Source organism: Nuphar pumila, chromosome 2 (genome assembly GCF_984573655.1).
Source record: "Nuphar pumila chromosome 2, dmNupPumi1.hap1.1, whole genome shotgun sequence".
Classification (NCBI taxonomy): Eukaryota; Viridiplantae; Streptophyta; class Magnoliopsida; order Nymphaeales; family Nymphaeaceae; genus Nuphar; species Nuphar pumila.
In genome coordinates, this window is record NC_143250.1 from 127,329,194 (window position 1) to 127,348,748 (window position 19,555).

The following is a 19,555-nucleotide window of genomic DNA, read 5'->3' on the forward strand; positions in this document are numbered from 1 at the left end:
ATCTATGTGACATGGGTGGGCAACGAACTGAGTAGGTCAAGAAATGAAACTTGACTTAGCTTGGCATGAACTCAACTGGCTTATTAAACAAACTGAGCTGGAGTTAAAAACTGACCATGTTAAGCATGCATACAGGTACACATGCACACATAGACATGAACATTCAGATTAACACCATATTGACAACAATCAGTCTCACATATTTCAGATATCAACTTTGGTGAAAAGAGATTTTTATAACCAGCATATATCACTCACATATCTGCAAAATATATCACTATAAACTTGTATAACCAAAGTACAAGACCTTTGAAAGAGTACCTATGTAAGATCATAATACTCAATATCTTTTGAGTTTGTTAAAAACTCATTTTTAAAAATGATATATAACTACTTGATAGGAACCATTGTTAAATTCATCACTATATAGATATAGTGGATTTCCAAATGTTCATGGTTAACGAGCTGAAAAAACAGCTAGAGCTTGCTCGTGCAGCCCTAAACCTGCATTATTAGATTTTTAATTTATAGAACTTGAAATGAATTAAGAATATGCAGTATTAAACAGACTAATGCAACGTATGTAGCAAACAATTCAATACTTTAAATTGGTGATCGAGAGTGGGAAGGATAACCACCTCCCACATAACGGCAATTCCAGACTGATGAATGGCCTCGTGCAAACACAGATACGCACAACAAAAGGTCATGTTACTTCACCGACTGCTTCGGTTCCAGAGTCTTGCCACGATGAACATTTCCATAACAGAGTTCTATGATAATTGATATCCATGTCACACCCTGAAGCAGTTATAATATTGGGTTGCCGGAAATGGGTCAGTTTACATTTGGTATCTGCAAAAACAATAAAAGTTTCAAGCGCTTGAGACTTGGCAGAAGGCACTCTTCTGAATGAGAACCGCTTTGGATATGTCTGTCTGCTCCCGTTGGATTGATTTATTGATGCCTCGTAACACCACGGGAAAAGTATACAAGCAAAGAAGTCAACATAATTAGATACTTGTTCTAACACACTGTAAAGACAGGTGGCCAAAAGAAGCAGACATTATATAAGAGTGAGCAACAAACACAACATTTAATGCCAGCGGATCAATTTTGATGGGATCATAGTTGTCAAATATCAGAGCCACCAATAATAATCAGCCAAGAAAACAAGCAGAAAGTGGGACATGCATGCACATGTGCACATACACATACACCCACTTCAAATGATACACCACAGACTTCTCCAAGGAGCTCAGCGAAATTCAGCTCTTGATGAAAAGAGACTAAAGCGCTACATTTCTTGTTTTTTCAATTTGGACATTTGGTGTTGAGGTTACGCCAATAGTCCCATTGGGCAGCTTTGAAACCAAGCCCTCTTGATTGGAATTTGCAACGGACCAGAAGAAGCTGAAAAAGGTGCATAGGATCTGACCCGATCCATGTAACATGTAACCTGATCCATGTAATGACCATGTAACCATGTAACTATTTTAACCTTTATCGGGTCTAGATACACCAGACCCGGACCCATACTGTAATGTAACTTAAATACACAAGTTAGGTCACGCCGAAATCGATCTCTCTCCCTCTCTCTCTCTTCTCTTTCTCAATGCAGGTGCAGAGGAAAACTTTCATGGTATCAGAGCGTAGATATCCATCTAGGGGTCGAAGAAGATTCCAAAAGTGCGACAGGTCAAAGGTTTGAGGATTCGTTCATCTCCCTTCTTTTCTTCTTCAGATTTTTTTCTCTACCTCCATCCCCAATCTCCATCTCTCGTTTTCCCTTTTTTTTTTCTGTTTCTCTTCAGTCTTTTCTTTTCTTTTTTTGGTGGATTCACGCCTCACGTGAATCCCTAAGCTGTTCACGAAGGGAACCACGTGAAACCTGGTTCACGATATCCCTTATTCTGGTTCACGATATTCCTTCTTCTACTGGGCTGGATATCCAAGTCTGATCGTGCATTTCGGGGCAGACCTACGACATCAAATCTGTGATTCTAAACCCTTTTGATGTCCAACCTGCTGTGTGACAACCTCTTTTGATTCGACTCTCAGAACCCCTTTCTCGTATTATATTTCTTTTGACTGTTATGAGTGGGATCCACATTGAAAATACACTCTGAATTTTTTTTTCCTTTTCCTTTCCTCATTGCTTCCACATTGAAAAATACAGTTTGAATTTTTTTTCATTGCTTAAATATCCGACCTTACAAAAGTAGAAGAGAAAACTCAGTCTTGGAATACAATCTGAATTTCTTTTGACAGCCTCTGGTCGCCAATTTTCGAGTTTCACAGCCGCAAAAAAAAAAAACTCTCTGGCTGTAGACTGAGCAATCTGTGGATACTCTGGTAACACAAAAAAGGAGTTCCTTTTTCTTGTTAAAACTCTTGTTCATGGATCTTCATTCCTCTTCATCCAATCTTTCTTCAAGTTTTCTCACTCAACTCGTTTCTGAAAAGTTAACTACCTCAAACTTCTTGATTTGGAAGAGACAAATCATTCCTTTTATAAGGAGTCAAGGTCTCTTAGGTAACCTTGATGGAACCACTCCCGCTCCACTCGAATTTGTTACGAGAGAGGAAAAAGATGACAAAGGAGTAAGTTCAATTGTGTATGTCAAGAATGTAGAGTACCTCAACTGGGAAAGGAGAGATCAGTCGGTGGTTGCATATATCACTTCCACCTTGTCCCAAGAGGTCCTTGTTGCGATTCCCGACAATTGTACTGCTCTGCAACTTTGGGAAAAATTGGTTCAAACATATTCACAAGTTTCGCAGGCACGAATGGTTTTTCTCAAGAGGGAATTTCAAATGATGAGAAAAGATTCCATGACCATCATGGAATATTTGAACAAGATGAAGACTATCACAGACCAACTTGCAGTTATAGGATGCGCGGTGACCTTTGATGAGTTGCGAGCAAAATTGATTCAGTATGAGATGACTCTAAAAGGGTTCTCTGATGAATCTCACATTCACACAAATTCTCAGGAAGTTTTTGCCACAGGAGTGACTTATGGTAGAGGACAAGGGCGCAGTGGACATGGAGGGCGTGGTCTGCTACCCACTCCAAATATGTTAGCTCATGCGCAGGGATCAAGATTCATTCCTACTTGCTTCCTTTGTAACAAAAAGGGCATATCAAGGCGAATTGTTGGCATAATCCAGAGAATAAAGGAAAGGGTCCACAGACTAGAAAACAAAAGGAAGTTATCAAATAGTGGAGAGATTAAAGATCTGCTGATATCTGCCTTGTCAAAGCTGAAATTGAAACAGAGTGATGAAGGCGCTTGGTTTGTCGACTCAGGGGCAGCGACTCATGTGACAGGTGATGCAGGTAAGATTTCTAATCCCATTCCTTATTTTGGAAAAAGTAAGATTGTCACTAGAGATGGATCCCACCATCCTGTTTCTCATGTTGGAAAAACTGTCATTCCCATGTCATATTCCACTCTTACTCTTTCAGACGTTCTTCATGCTCCTGACATTAAGAAAAATATTGTCTCTGTCTCCAAACTTATTGATGATAATAATGTTTTAGTTGAATTCACTCTCTTCTCTGTGCAGGTCAAGGACCTACGCACGAGGGAAACATTCGCTGAAGGAAAAAGACGAGGCAATATGTATGTCTTTGAAGAAGCTCCTTGTCATGTTGTTCGCCCTGTCCACCTGAATTCAAAGCCCTCATTAGAGTCGTGTTCATCCTCTTCTGCTAATGTTTTTAGTATTTCTGAATGTAATAAGTCATTCTTATGGCATAGTCGGTTAGCACATTGTGGGAGTCATTTTATTGAGAAACTTGTATCTAATAATCTCATTCCAAAAGAAAGTCTCAATAGGGATGAGAACAGTCACAAATGCTCCAGTTGTCTTTCCTGCAAGAGTCATGTATTGCCTTTTCATTCCATTAATAAGAGAGCTTCAAAACCTTTTGAGATAATCTGTTCTGATGTATGGGGACCCGCCCCAATTGCCTCTGGATCTGGAAGCAAATACTATCTAATATTTGTTGATAACTATTCTCGATACACTTGGATATATTTCATAAAAAATAAGTCGGAAGTCTTTTCTTTGTTTCAAAATTTTCTTTCCCTTGTCAAAAATCAATTTTCTGAGTCCATTCAATTTTTTAAATGTGATGGAGGTGGGGAATTCTCATCCCGTGATTTTATTTCTTTTCTTCAAAATAACGGAATAGGAAGAAGGGTGTCCTGTCCTCACACCCCTCAACAAAATGGAATTGCTGAACGAAAACACAGGCATATCGTTGAAAGTGCATGACAGCAATCTTCCCATCAACCTATGGACAAAAGCTTTCCATTCTGCCGTGCATGTGATAAATAGACTGCCTATGGTTGTTCTGGAAAATAAGTCTCCTCACCACTGTCTTTTTGGAACTCATCCTAGTTATTATGATCTGCGTGTTTTTGGATGTGTCTGCTATGTGCATATCGATCAGTCCCTGAGAAACAAGTTTCAAGACAAGGCCCAAAAGTGCAGATTTGTGGGATATGCAGATGACTACAAAGGATATAGGTGTTATGATCCTACCAACAAACACATCAGAACCTCAAGAAACGTTGTCTTTGATGAACAAAATTTTGATCACGGAGCTGACACAACGAATATGCCAACTGAAATTTACTATGCTTGGCTGAGCTTAGAACTTTTTGCTGACTCCAATGAAGCATGTTCCTCAGATTGTGTGCAACAAGGAGAGGTGTTTGAGAACACTAGGACGTCGGGGTCATAGAATGCAAAGGAAGTACCGGGCAGATACAAAGGTATTGTCTATTCTAGACAGAGACCGACAACATCAAGCCATTCAGATTATGTCTCAGTCGCCAATCTTGCGCCTTCTCATACTCTTGCAGGCAGAAAATCAAACCGCATACGACATCCTATTGACAGGTGGGTCAGTTATAACAACTTCTCCTTGGATCTTCAACTGTTTTTAACTGCCATCAATAAGGACGAAGAGCCCATCATGTATTATCAGGCAGCCGCTTCTATGAAATGGGTAGAAGCCATGAATGATGAAATGCAAGCTTTGCATGAATGTGGAACATGGGAAGTTGTCCCCAGACCACCTGATAAAAATGTTGTCGGATGCAAATGGGTCTACAAAATCAAGTACAAGCCAGATGAAACCATTGAACGATATAAGGCAAGGCTTGTAGCAAAAGGATTCACTCAAGAAGCAGGGCAAGACTATGATGAGACTTTTAGTCCGGTTGTAAGAATGGGAACGATTCGAATCATCATCTCCCTGGCTGTTGAACATGGATGAAAGTTGAGTCAGCTTGATGTAAAAAATGCATTCTTACATGAGAATTTGAAAGAAGAAGTATACATGGAACAACCCCCTGGATATCAAGAACAAAATTGTAAAACCCATGTATGCAAGCTAAAAAGAGCCATCTACGGCCTGAAGCAAGCATCTCGCTCTTGGTTTGATAGCTTCTCGCTAGAGATTCAGAAACATGGGTTTTCACGTTCCATGCTGGACCACTCATTATTTATTTTTAAAAGCCCGCCTGTGACCACTCTATTATTAATTTATGTCGATGATATTATCATCACAGGAAACTTTGCGGACCACATCCAAGAAATAAAAGACTTATTAGGTCAAAGGTTCAAAATGAAAGATCTTGGAGTTCTACGTTATTTCCTTGGTGTAGAAGTTGATAACCAGGCTCATGGCTTGACACTCACTCAACACAAGTACACCGTAGATGTTCTCAGCAAGGCAGGCATGAAAGACTGCAAACCTCTAAGAACTTCGCGTGTACTTCATAAAAAACTTAGCGCTCATGATGGAGATCTGTGTGATGACCCCACCAGGTATCGTAGCATAATATGAATGTTACAATACCTCACTTTCACTAGACCTGATATTGTTTATTCAGTCAATCAAGTGTCTCAATTTATGCATGCGCCACGTACTGGACATATGAAAGCAGTCAAGAGGATCCTTCGATATCTGAAAGGGACTATTGGGGATGGATTGATATATTTACCACGGTCATATGGCCAAGACGAGCACGAAATTACTGTATATTGTGATGCAGACTGGGCAGGAGATCCTGACGAACGAAGATCTACATCAGGATATTGTGCCTTCATTGGAAGAAATTTAGTCTCTTGGAGCAGTAGAAAACAAAAAGTTGTCGTTAGATCAAGCACTGAGGCTGAATATAGATCCATGGCTGCTGCCACTGCCGAAGTCACATGGATCAGGCATCTTCTAACTGAAGTAGGAGAAAAGATCTCCCACACTACCTTGCTCTGTGACAATCAAAGTGCCATCAACATGTCTTTCAATCCAATACATCACAGTCGTGCCAAGCACATTGAGATCGACCAACACTTTGTGAGATAGAAGGTTGAAGAAAAAGAGATTGAGCCTGAGTTTGTCAACACTGAAAGACAGGTTGCAGACATATTTACCAAAGGGTTAACCAAGGACCGCTTTTGGATGCTTAAAAACAAGTTGTTCATGGTTCAAAACCATAATCAACTTGAGGGGGGGTGAAAAAGGTGCATAGGATCTGACCCGATCCATGTAACATGTAACCCGATCTATGTAATGACCATGTAACCATGTAACTATTTTTACCTTTATCGGGTCTGGATACACCAGACCCGGACCCATACTGTAATGTAACTTAAATACACAAGTTAGATCACGATTTCATTTTACTGAAATCGTGACAGCCGAAATCGATCTCTCTCCCTCTCTCTCTCTCTTCTCTTTCTCAATGCAGGTGTAGAGGCAACTGTCTACTAATTGCTTTTCTGCAAATCTTCAGCAAGTATTTCATGCCTAAATTATCAAATGTTCACAACACAAGTTCTGAACAGATAGGCTATCAAACAGAAGTTTTGAACAGATCAACTTTCTCTAAAATGTTTCGTGCCTCCTTCCAAAAGGTGCATCCGCAAAGCTTCCTATGTTATAAAGACCATAAAAATCTTAATGATTTGGTAAACAAAGGAGCCTCCTTGTTGTTTAAGCTCCTGCTAAAGTTCAAACATGTGTAACCACAGAATTGACCCTCAAAATAGAAGAAATGGTATTCATCTTGAATATGATTCACCAAATGACCCATACCCTAGGTTTATTCAATATCTTAACCAAACCAAGAGAAGCCAAATATTACACCAGCTTCTGGTTCACAAGTTCTCTAACATCTTTGTGGACTTTTACCAGCAAGGACTTCTTACATATCGTTTACCACATCAACTGCTTGATTAAAAGAAATGACACCCAACTATGATATGCTTTCTTATCCATCAGCAAATTTTGAGGCTAATAAAATCACCCATTTGACTAAAAATAATAGCTCTATAATTAGCCAGGTGTATGGTTGACAAAGGCTGCATATCTGAGAATTACTCCCTTTGATCAAAATCCATATGCTTTGGAGGAGAGATGGTGAGAGAGGATAGGAGTCTCACTCATGGTGGACACGGTAAAGAAATGAGTTTCTATGAAGATGTTCACTAAATCACCAAAAGTGGACACTTAAAACAGTTTCACCAAAATACCAAAATGAACACAAAGAACCACAAATAGGTTCACTCACAATCACCCCCCTAAAGAGACAAGAACAAGAGCTAAAAAATAATATTTTTTATTGATCTCAACACATGCAAGAAGCATACAAATGAGAGGGGGTTACACCCTTATTTATATACAAGAGTCTCCAAAAGAGACATTGGGAGAGATCCCAACGGCTCTAAATAGAGTTGTTGGGTACACTCCAATGTCTCTTGCTTTTAGTCAACAAGCGTTGACTTTTAACTAAAAAGTAAAGAAAAAAATAAACTACAAACTAACCTAGTTCTAGCTTAGTTACCATGTATATATACAAATATGTATATGTATACACATGTATGTATATATACATTATATATATTTACATTTTTAATACTCCTCATCAAACTTGCATTTCGATAACCGAAAGTTTGCCTAAAAGAAAGTGAAATCTATGAGCAGTGAGAGGTTTGGTGAAGAAATCCGTCAATTGATATTCGTGACATATGGAAGATCAATAGTGCTATGTAGATACTCCTCTCGTACATAGTGACAGTCTATCTCTATATGCTTGGTACGTTCGTTAAAAGTTCGGTTACTAGCAATGTCACAACACATCCATAATGCTCCGATAATCTAGACTCCTATGTCAGCCCACAATCTTCTTATCCAGATCATTTTCATAGTGGTTGTATCCACGACTCGATATTCTACTTCAGTCGAAGAGAGACACAATGCTGCAACTTATACCTTCATGAAATCAACGAGTTACCTAAAAACACACAAAAACCAGTGGTTGAGTGTCGGTTATTGGAATCGCTTCCTCAATCAACATCAATATAAGCAATTAAATCTAATGATGAATAAGTATACAAGAAAAGTCCTATAAAAATATAAGTTTTAATATATCTAATAATCTGCAAAACTGCTTTCATATGAACAGAAGTGGGAGCATGCTGAAACTGACTTGTTGTATGAACTGCATGCGCTATGTCAGGTCTTGTAATTGAGAGATAAGACAATGCTCCGATAAGTTGTTTGTATGGTGTTAGATTTTAAGTGGTTTTTCATCATCAATCTTCATTTTGACATTGACAACTTCGAGAGTATCAACCTTCTTATTATTTGAGATACCCTGGCAACAATATCTAAAGCAAATTTAGATTGAGTCAGTAAATAACCTCTAGAGGAATAAGCAACTTTTATATCGAGAAAATATTTTGCAAACTCCAAATCAGTCATTTCAAAATGCGTTTTGAAAAGCTTCTTAATGTGTTCAACTCCTGTGATGATCATGTCTCTACGTAGAGAAGAAGAATAATAATACCTGCTTCAAAAATCTTAACAAACAAAATTGTGTCAGTCAAACAAGATTGAAATTCAACATCAAACATAACTTGACTAAACCTGTCATACCAAGCCTTTGGTGCTTATTTAAGGCTATACAGAGCGTTATCTAAACGAAGAGTCTTTCCTTTAAGGATAATTATACCAGGCGGTATTTGCATATAGACTTCTTCAACCAAGTTTTCATTAAAAAATACATTCTTAACATCCATTTAATATATACGTCATTTCTTTACAGAGGCAAGGGCTACTACTAAGGTCCTAATTGTGGTCATCCTAGCAACTGGAATAAATGTTTCCTTATAATCTATTCAATACTCTTGGGAATATCCCTTGACAACTAATTTGAATTTGTATCTTTCAAGAGTTTCATCACTCTTAGTTTTAACCTTATATACCCATCGACAACCTATAGGTTTTTTTCCTGAAGAAATATCTTGAACAGTCCAAGTATTTGCCTTTTCTAAGGCATCTAATTCTACTCTCATGACTTTTATCCATTCAAGATATTCTTTTGATTTAACAGAGTTGAAGGGTTCTATATATGAATTTATTAAAGCAATATAGACTTGATACTTAAGTGAAAAGGACTTATAAGACACAAATTTCTCAGGGGGTTTTGATACTCTAGATGACCTTCTAGTTTATATTTCTACATGGTTTTCATCATTGGTATATTTTTCAAGAGCATATGGATGTTCAGAATTACTATGCCTGGTAGATCCTTATGAGATTGTTCTTCACTCATGTCATGAGATTCTTCTTCACTTACTATATCATTTTTAACTTTCTAATCTTCATTAATATCACAATCACCAATCTTTGGAATTAGTTTAAACAAAATAAAATACTCAGTTATTTCCTTAGTTTTCTCAATTTCAAAAAAATATTGGATATAGCCTTGATCCTTATGAGATTTTCCTTCACTCATGTCATGAGATTCTTCAATTACTATATCATTTTAAACTTTTTGGTCTTCATCAATATCACAATCACCAATCTTTGGAATTAGATCCAACAGAAAAGAATACTCAATTATTTCCTTAGTTTTCTTAATTTCAAAAAAAAAATCTTTTTCTAAAAATGATACATTCCTTGAAACATATAGCCTTTTATTTTTAAAATCAAAACATCTATAGTTTTTTTTATTATTTGTGTACCATAACAAGACACAAGGAATAGCACGAGAAGAGAGTTTGTCATTTTTATCGGTAAAAACAAAACATTTACACAAAAAACTCTTAATCTAGAGTAATCGGAGACTTGATTAAAAAGTTTTTCAATAGAAGATATGTTTTTCAAATAAGAGCATGACATTCTGTTAATAGGATAAACTACAGTTAATGTGGCTTCAGCATAAAATTCTTTAGGTACTTGATTTGTAATAAACAAAGTTCTTGTTTCTATAATATGTCTATGCTTTCTTTCAGCTAAACCATTTTGTTGAGGGGTGTAAGGACAAGATTTATGATCTATGATACCATTTAAATCTAGGTACTTTTTAATTTTTTTTATAAAATCCTCCTCCTGAATCAGTGTGAAAGATGAAAATATCATTCTTAAATTGGTTTTTGACCAAATTGTAAAATATTTGAAAATGTGATAAAACTTTAAACTTGTGTTTGAGGAAATAAATTCAAGTGTGTCTTGTAAAATCATCTACAAAAATTACATAATACATAAAACCACCCTTAGATATAACATGTGTTGGCCCCCAAACATCATAATGTATTAATTCAAGTAGTTGGGAAGAAACAAATGTTCTTTCTTGAAAAGGTAATCTCTTCATTTTGCCAATACAATTTTCACATGTGAAATTTTCAGAATTACAAAAAAAATTCATCTTTGGAAAATACTGAATCTTGAATATATTAGGATGGCCAAGTCTCTTATGCTATAAATCCAAATATAATTTCAGAACATTGAAACAAAATGTATTCTTGGGTATTTCCAAAAAATCCATGGAGTTAAGCTTCATTCTCTATGGCCTTCCCCAATCAACTTTCCTGACTGATGATCCTGCACTCGACAACCATGAGAGGAGAAAGAAACATTATGCCCATGGTTAGATAATTGAAAAACAGATAAAAGGTTTAAATTTAATTTAATAATATATCTAATTTTTTTAATAAAAAATCTTTTTGAATTTTGAGAAATATTTTCAAAATTTCCTATTCCTTTTATCTCAAAAGATGTTGCACCAACAATAAACACATCTGACTCACTTGAGTTATCACATTTAGATAACATATCACTATTTGGTGTCATATAAAAAGAGAAACTTGATTCAAGAGCCAGAGATTTACTGGGATCGAAGAAGCCAAAGGAAGAGACTGCGACTTCAATTGATGATGATGCTTCTTTGAGTAGAAGTTGAAGAGCTTCCACTAAAGGAAGAGACTGCGACATGTTTCCAATGAATGGATCTTATATGATTTTTAAATCATTTGACTCTTGTGAAGGTCCAACAGAAGCAACCTTCTCATATGGTTTCTTTAATTTAGGACAATATGTTTGACAATAATAGTAAATAACTTTCTTTCTCTCATACTCATTGCCTTGCTTTCCATAATGTTAATTATTTGGCCTCCCATAGTGTGGTGGTTTGTAGGTACGAACATAATTTTTCGATCTACATACAGCTAAAACCGAGTCATCATCACTCTTAGAGATTCACTTTTTAAGCCTATTTTCTTCTATACTTAATTCTTCTATAGTGTCATCTATTGAAGGAAATTTCCTTCGATGAAGAAGAGTCGATCTGATGGATTCAAAATCCAATCTCAAATCATTAATGAATTGGTAAAAATGTTCTGTGTCTATTTGATTTTGGCGGATTTTTATATCTTTCGGATAATGCCATTTTGGTTCAAAAAAAGTCAACTCTTCCCATAGTTCGGACAATCCATTATAGTATTCTCTAATACTTTTGTATCCTTGAGTCATATTCGGTATCTTGTCTTGCAAGTTGCACACATGTGCAATATCTTTAAGAGAATACTTCTCTTAAAATAATCTCATGCATTGTTTGCATGTTCGAATTTAGCACGACTAAAACACTTTTTAATGTTAACACTACTAATGAGCCAAGACATAATCTTGACATGCCCCATTCTCCATTCCTTCCACTTCTTCTCATAAGTGGTCATTTCCTTATTTTTTTCATCCTTCGTAAGAGACACCTCTTTCTCACCTTCTACTTTGGTAAGGATTAGTTTGGGTTCTGAATTTGTCTCATCCACTAGTCCCCACAACCCTTTTTCCCATACGAGGTGCTTCATAATTGAAGCTCATGTTATATAGTTTGAATCGTTGAGCTTGATGGGTTTTATGATGACATTTTTATTGTCATCTATTTTTAAAGGGTAAAGACAAAGAAAAAGACTAGAGAGAAGGAGAAAAAGATGAGAGAAAAGAACAAAAGTAAAGGTGGAAATCACGAGCACTCCACCACCAAGCAAACACCACCAATCTATTATTTGAAATACAATCACGATCTTACTAGCACTTGAATAGGGATTGCAAGAGAGCTTCAACACTTTTAAATTTGACGTGACATGCTTCCCAATGTACCAAAACAATTTCAGCTTGATCACCAAGTTTTGATACCATGTAAGGAAATGAGTTTCTCTGAAGATGTTCACTAAATCACTAAAAGTAGACACTCAAAAGTTTGTTCCACCAAAATACCAAAATGAACACTCAAAGAACCACAAATAGGTTCACTCACAAACACCCCCTTAAAGGGGACAAGAACAAGAGATAAAAAATAATATTTTTTATTGATCTCAACACATGCAAGAAGTATACAAATGAGAGGGGGTTACGCCCCTATTTATATACAAGGAAGAGTCTCCAAAAAAGACATTGGGAGAGATCCCAATGGCTCTAAATAGAGATGTTGGGTACACTCCAACGTCTCTTGCTTTTAGTCAACAAGTGTTGACTTTTAACTAAAAAGTAAAGAAAAAATTAAACTACAAACTAACCTAGTTCTAGCCTAGTTACTAAGCATATATACAAATACGTATATGTATACATATGTATGTACATATACATTGTATATACATTTACATTTTTTAACAGACACCCTGATACAGGTGATCCCAAGTCTAGAGAAGAGGACGTCCAAGGCCCCAAGGAGGGGCCTAAAGGGCATCACACCTGGTCTGAAGTGGTGGGTGCTAAGGAGTCTTTTCAACCGAAGGGAGATCCGATTCGATCTGTTATGATCAAGGACCACAGTGACATCTATGTTCCAGAGAAAAGCTATGCAGATATGGTGAAGCCTTTTCAATGGACTTTGATAGCAGGTTTTGTTGGGGAAGAGAAGATGAAGCGGATGGAGTTCAGATTCTTTTTTGAGAATCTGAAAAGAATATGGTCCAGCAACAAAGAAATCCAGTTCTCTCCTAGAAAACATGGTTTCTTTAAGGTACAAAGAAGAAGACATTAGGGTGTGATCCTTCAAAGAGATGCTTGGAAACTTGCAGGCCAGACTCTAATCGCAACAAATGGGTTCCTGACATGGAATGGAAGCTAGAGATCACATCTGTAGTCCTCCAGTAGATTTGGCTTCCAGATCTATCTGTGGAGCTTTGGAATAGAGATTTTTTTCTGAGGAGATGCAGAGCACTCGGGTGCTAAACTACTTGAGATTGATGAACCAATGAGGACTCTTGGCAGAACTCTGTATGCTAGAATTTACATTGAGGTTCCCATAGGGTTCTCTCCTAAACACTAAGTTGAACTCATCATTAAGAAGGGGAGATCCTTTACACAAAAACTAGAATTTGAAGCTAGAGTGTCTTTTTGTTCGCTATGTGGATCCACACATCATGCTCAGGGTGGATGTGTGAGGAGAGCTGAAAAGGCTCAAAAATCGGCTCAGGCCCAGGAAAATGGTTGGCAAGAAGTGAAGACCAAAAAGATTTGGAGGAAAACAGAGGTGCAAAAATCCAGAATAGGTTTGAAGTTCTTAATGATGTTGATATGGAAAAGTCTAGGCAAACAGAGTCTAATGAGGATGATGACCACACTGCCGACCTGGGTATGGTGCAGTCAGATGCTGGGACAAGGGACGCTGTTAATGTCCAAAATGACGTTCCCATGGAGCATGTGTTTCTTGAAGAAGAGGTGACTGATGGCCACCTTAACAGAAATGATCAAAAGAACCTAAAAATTTCAACATCTACGAGTTTTCAGGCTTCCTCCTTGCCGGTCTCCGACGTGGAAACTGCTAGTGGAGATGCTAACGATGAGCATCATGCTGACATGGAGCAAATGAAGTTGCCTTACCTATTGGCTGGTGTTTCAAGGAAAGGCAAATCATTATCAGATATGAAAGGTAATAAATCTTTGGTTATGAAGGGAAGTTCTAGCAGTAACTCCCTTAGTATTATCCCTGCTAATTCAGTTACGATCCACATGGGGAAAGAAAATCTTATTGGTGGCCCAAGTGTAGTCCGAGCCAAAAGATCTAGAAGAGGCTCCCCTGATGGATTGGGCAGTAATTTAGCATTGATTCTGGTAGATAAATGAGCAGGGGATGTTGGATCAAGGAGTGGACCCAAATCCAAAGTCAAAGGTGTTAGAAAAAAAAAATGCACTGGCAATTCGAACAGAGGTATGGGCTTGGCTAAAAGCAAAGGTAGTTCTAAAATACAGGATGGATCCATGGACATTGATGGAGGAATTGGTTTGTCAAAAGCCAGTGAAGAGGATGTTAACTCCTTAACTAACACTTTGAACTTGATAAGATGAAGGTTCTTTTCTGGAATATTTGGGGCCTTGGCCACTCGTGGGCGAGAAAAGATATCAATGCTGTGTTGTGAAGAATTCAATTGATATTGTGTTTTTATATGAGGTAAAGCTTTCCTGTGGTGCGGCGAATAAAGAAATGTGTAGTTTTAGTCAGTATCATTTTGCTGGGAATTTTGAAAGTTCCCCTTTTGTCGAATTATGTCTGGAAAAAAAGCTTCTCTTGGGTGAAGGTTATTTTTGCTTCAAACCAGGTTATGATAGTGTGTGTTGAATTGCCTACTGGGCCAGTCTTCATCTCTGGAATATATGGTTGCAATTATAATGCAGACAAAAGATCGCTATGGGCATGACTTGAGAAACCATGGAATTGATTACCCATGGTTGTTGGTGGGTGATTGGAACGTAGTTCGTGAGGCCTTGGAGAGGTGGAGGTTGTTTTTGCTTCAAACCAGATTATGACAGTGTGTCGAATTGCCTATTGGGCCAGTCTTCATCTTTGGAATATATGGTTACAATTATTATGTGGACAAAAGATCATTATGGCATGACTTGAGCAACCATGGAATTGATTACCCATGGCTGTTGGCAAGTGATTGGAACATAGTTAGTGAGACCTCAGAGAGGTTGGGAGGACATTTTCAGCAGAAGGCGAGTGATGAGTTCAATGGCATGATTATGAGATGTTGTTGGACGGGGCTTCCGTGTCCTAATGCCAAATTTACCTGGGACAGTATTCTATAACACTCTATCGAGTTTGCTAGCTCTAAATGCAGCTCCTTGCTGCCTATTGAACTCAAGGTCTAGAATGCATTTGATTTTGGCTACTTAGATCAGTGCAAGAATCGACTCTTAGAGATTCAAAACAAAGTGGAAGAAGGAAATATATCTTTATTAGATGAGTAGGGTTGCGTTCGTGAGAAGCTTAAAGAGCTCCTGATGTATGAAGAATCCCTATGGAGGCAAAAACTTCGTAGCAAATGGATAAAAGATGGGGACATGAACACTTCTTTTTTCCATGTTAGATTCCATCAGAACATCATGAAGAATAATATCAAATTCCTATGCAGGGAAGATGGTATCAGAGTTTACGATCAGGCTGACCCAATCCTAAACCTAATCGAGCCTACCTGCTGCCTTAAAAAAACCTTGTGACAAAATCTAGATTGACAGATGACTCTAAGCATGTAGTTTCCATGGAGCCAAATGTGAAGCTAAGGTCCACTGATGGAGAAGAGTTGGATGATCCAATTATCCTCAGGCAGTTAGTTGGGAGTTTGATATACTTTATCATTTCTAGACCAAACATTGCTTATGCAGTTTATGCAGTGAGCCAATTCATGAGCTTTCCTAGGATAGTTCATCTTGTTGCCATTTTGAGGATCATTTGATATATGAGGGACACTATGCATTTTGACATGCTTATTTCTTAGTCATCTTCCATAGAGCATAAAGCATATTGTGATGTTGACTTTGGAGGGTCTACATGTGATGGAATTTCTACCACTAGATTTTATATTTTTCATGAGAATTTTTTTATTTCATAAAAGAGCAAAAAACAACAAAGGGTCACATTATCCAATGCGGAGACAAAATATAGAGCCATGACTCACATCACAACAAAAAAAAGTTTGGATTAGATGGCTATTGAAAGAATTTAGAGTACTTTTGCATGGAAACACCTCTTTGTATTGTGATAATATGAGTGTCATTTATATAGCAAAGAATTTTGAATTTCATGAACAAACAAAGAAAATAGAGATAGAGTATCACTTTGCAAGAAGAGTATATGAAGATGGGACTATCCCACTTGGGCATGTGTGTGCCAAAGAGCAAATCGCCAATGTGTTTACTAAAAGTCTTGCACCCTCTCATTTCAAGACATTTCTCTTGAAATTTAGGATGATTCCTCTTGCATCATCCCAAGTTAGCGGTGGAGTGCTCAGAAATGTGAAACATTGTATTACTAGTATATGGGGAACCCTTTATTGTATATTACATTATTTATAAGGGGCATTTCTGCTCATGCTGAAATTCTATTATAGCAATCAAAAGTCAAATAGTCTTTTATGTCCAGTTTTGATATTGTAGTTAGAAAGATGGGTCGACCCCCATATAAGCTTGTAACAAATTCTTTCTCAAGTAATGAAGTTTCTTTCTACCATATTCTTGTGCTCTCTTTCTTGCACTTGACTGTGCTTGCTTGATAGTGGCACAAAGAAGACAACATTCAATTTCGCAGATAATGTATACACAACACTTAAATCCTCTGCATGTTATAAGCATGCAACCAGTCAACAAATGCCAATTGAAGCAGTTCATGATCGAGCACAACTAAAATAACTTCAGTAAACTAATTATTTCAGGCATAGAATAAAATCAGATATCCATGTGAGAGAAGCAAGAACGAAACCTGTAAAAGCTGACAATTCTCCAGAGTGCTCTTTCCCCCCTAAGCAGTACAGGGCTTCACTAAGCATTGTTTCTCTTGAGTATAGCAATGGAAGACAATAAATCAACTTTCAAGAGAATGAAAAGGAAAAATGAGGAAAGCGAATCTCAAGAATTTACATCGGTTGAATGTAGTAAGCTTATATTCCAAAAGTTGAAGGAATATACAATTGTTTTATCTAGCTTAAAAGAACCTTTCTAAAGATTCAATGATGCTGAATTGAAGAATGGCAGATTCACAAGAATGAAATGTATCAGAAATTATGGTTTTTGATCCCTACGATGGTGATTTCTTGTAATCTCCTTATCGTACCCAACCTGGAAACGACTCCTCACCCTTGATTTCCCAAATCCTGAGCTAGGGAGCCCTTTGGCAGCCAAGATACATTTTCTTTTTCGGTTTTAATGGTAAGAAGTATGTCATGCCTTCTCTCTTATAGATATTTCTCTCTGTCATGCTGTCATTTGGATTTAAAAACTCACTTTTTCCCTTCTCAAAGGAAAAAGGAAACATAGGAGTTCCAGCTTTAGGTTGACTAGGTTTGGTTTAAGTTTGAGCTTTGAGTCTGGCCATCCAATTCAGACCATGGATTGGACCAACTTGTGACTTTTACATAAGTTGAGCTTAGATTACAATGGTAGATAGCTGATTGGATCGTTGCAGCTTAAGCCCTAGGATGAGAATAGGCAATTTGAAGTCCCTATACTCGAGTCCTAATTTTTGATTGGTTTTATTTTTGCATCCAAATCAGAACTGAATTGAACCGTAAACCATTCTTCCAATTCTTCGCTCCTTCTTTACATTAGAACTCATATTCAATCCAATACAATAATAAACAAACCAAAAAAAGGAATCATTTGTGTTCCGAGAGGAAATATTAACAATGTGGCTTCACACATGAGAAGTAAGCGTTCCAGTTCAAAAGTGAAAATTTCCATTTCATCTACAGATAATCTTCGCTTAAAGGGTTTTGAACGGACGCACCTAGCCAGACAATTGGGATGAGTTGGGATAACACAGACAAGTGGGTGATGGCGTATTTGGATGCACCCACTTATCCGAATAAACGAGACACAAGTTGGTATACTCCATTGCAAAGCACAATGGAAGACATAAAAAGCCAATCTACCCTATTAGTATGAAAGAATAGGTTGTGCATCCAAACGCTCATGAATTGTGAGTTTGGTGGCACCCACTTGTCCAGATATTGCATCATGGAGCAAATGCAACACCCCATCAACTAACCTCATTGCTTCAAGTCGGGTGCCACTTATCCGAATAAGCGGGTGAAACGCAGAACCCGAATGGATTAGTAGACGATGAGAGACCTCTAGAAAAAGAAGGCGCTTTTCTCGAACCTTCCTTCAACAGAGAAGTGTAACAAAAACCAAGAAGAAAAGGGATGATTGTTGGTAGCAGAGAGAGAAAGAGAGAGAGACAGAACCTACCGAACTGCCGCGAGGGGCGTCGCTTCCCTCCTCCTCTACTACGCCGCCGGAGGTGGCCGGAAGCTTCGCCTACGAGTGACGCCTCCAATTCCCACCACCCAACCGACGGGCCTCGACGGCACGGCTTCCAATCCCACCACCGACTTCTCTTCTTCCCGGAAGAGACGACGCCAACATCTCCCGCTTCTCCCTTGGACTTCACGGACGGATTGGTTTTGACCCGCAAGCTCTCCCACAAATGAGTTTGACTTTTATTTTTAAAATAAGGTACGGCAACGTGAGAATTTTCCATTTCTTACTCTGTCACATGAGTACCGGGTACGAGTGCAGGTTAGGAGGTACAACACACATTAAAAAAATATGGGTTAATTAGGAGAGGGTTGTGAATCCCACGTTCTGTGTTCGGGGCTTTGAATGAGCACCATGTATACAAGCACATGGGGCTCGTATTCCCGTGTATGTTGACATAACTTTGCATCGGACTATGGTGTTGTTGCAAAGACTTAAGTACCCTTTCTTGTTATTCTTCTCATAAAGTAATGGTTTAAGAAAATGACAAAAATGCCCTTTATTCAAAAAAGAAAAAACAAACAGTTTAAAAAAAGGACGAACATGTCCTTCATCCAGAAAGTCGAGGATGATGTTGACTCTTTAAAGTTTTCTTTTTTTTCTGTTCAAAAAAATGACAAACATGTCTTCTTCTTCTTTCTCCGTAAAACACTGTAAAACCCTCTTTCTCTCTAGAGAAGAAATCAAGGGAAACAAAGAGTTGAGAAGGCCATAAACAACAACCATCTCACTCTCTCTCTCTTCTCTCTCTACTTCTGTGCACATCCAACAGACGATCCTACATTGCTCCATCGTCATCTTCTTCTTCTTCCTTCTTCGTAAAACACTGTAAAACCCTCTCTCTCTCTAGAGAAGAAATCAAGGGAGGTAAAGGGTTCCTCCTGGAGAAGGCCATGGACACCAACCCTCTCACTCTCTCTCCCTTCTCTCTCT

The 19,555-nt window shown here is 37.8% G+C and overlaps 1 long non-coding RNA gene across 1 annotated transcript; it reads right to left on the minus strand.

Annotated features, from left to right (window-relative positions):
• Window positions 1-216: 216 nt before the first annotated feature.
• LOC149847056 (uncharacterized) lies at window positions 217-18,741 on the minus strand. The gene is made up of 3 exons (XR_016430337.1): window positions 18,554-18,741; window positions 17,067-17,140; window positions 217-855 (listed from the first exon to the last, which is right to left on the minus strand). It is a non-coding gene; the product is annotated as an uncharacterized LOC149847056 (long non-coding RNA).
• Between the last annotated feature and the right edge of the window lie 814 nt (window positions 18,742-19,555).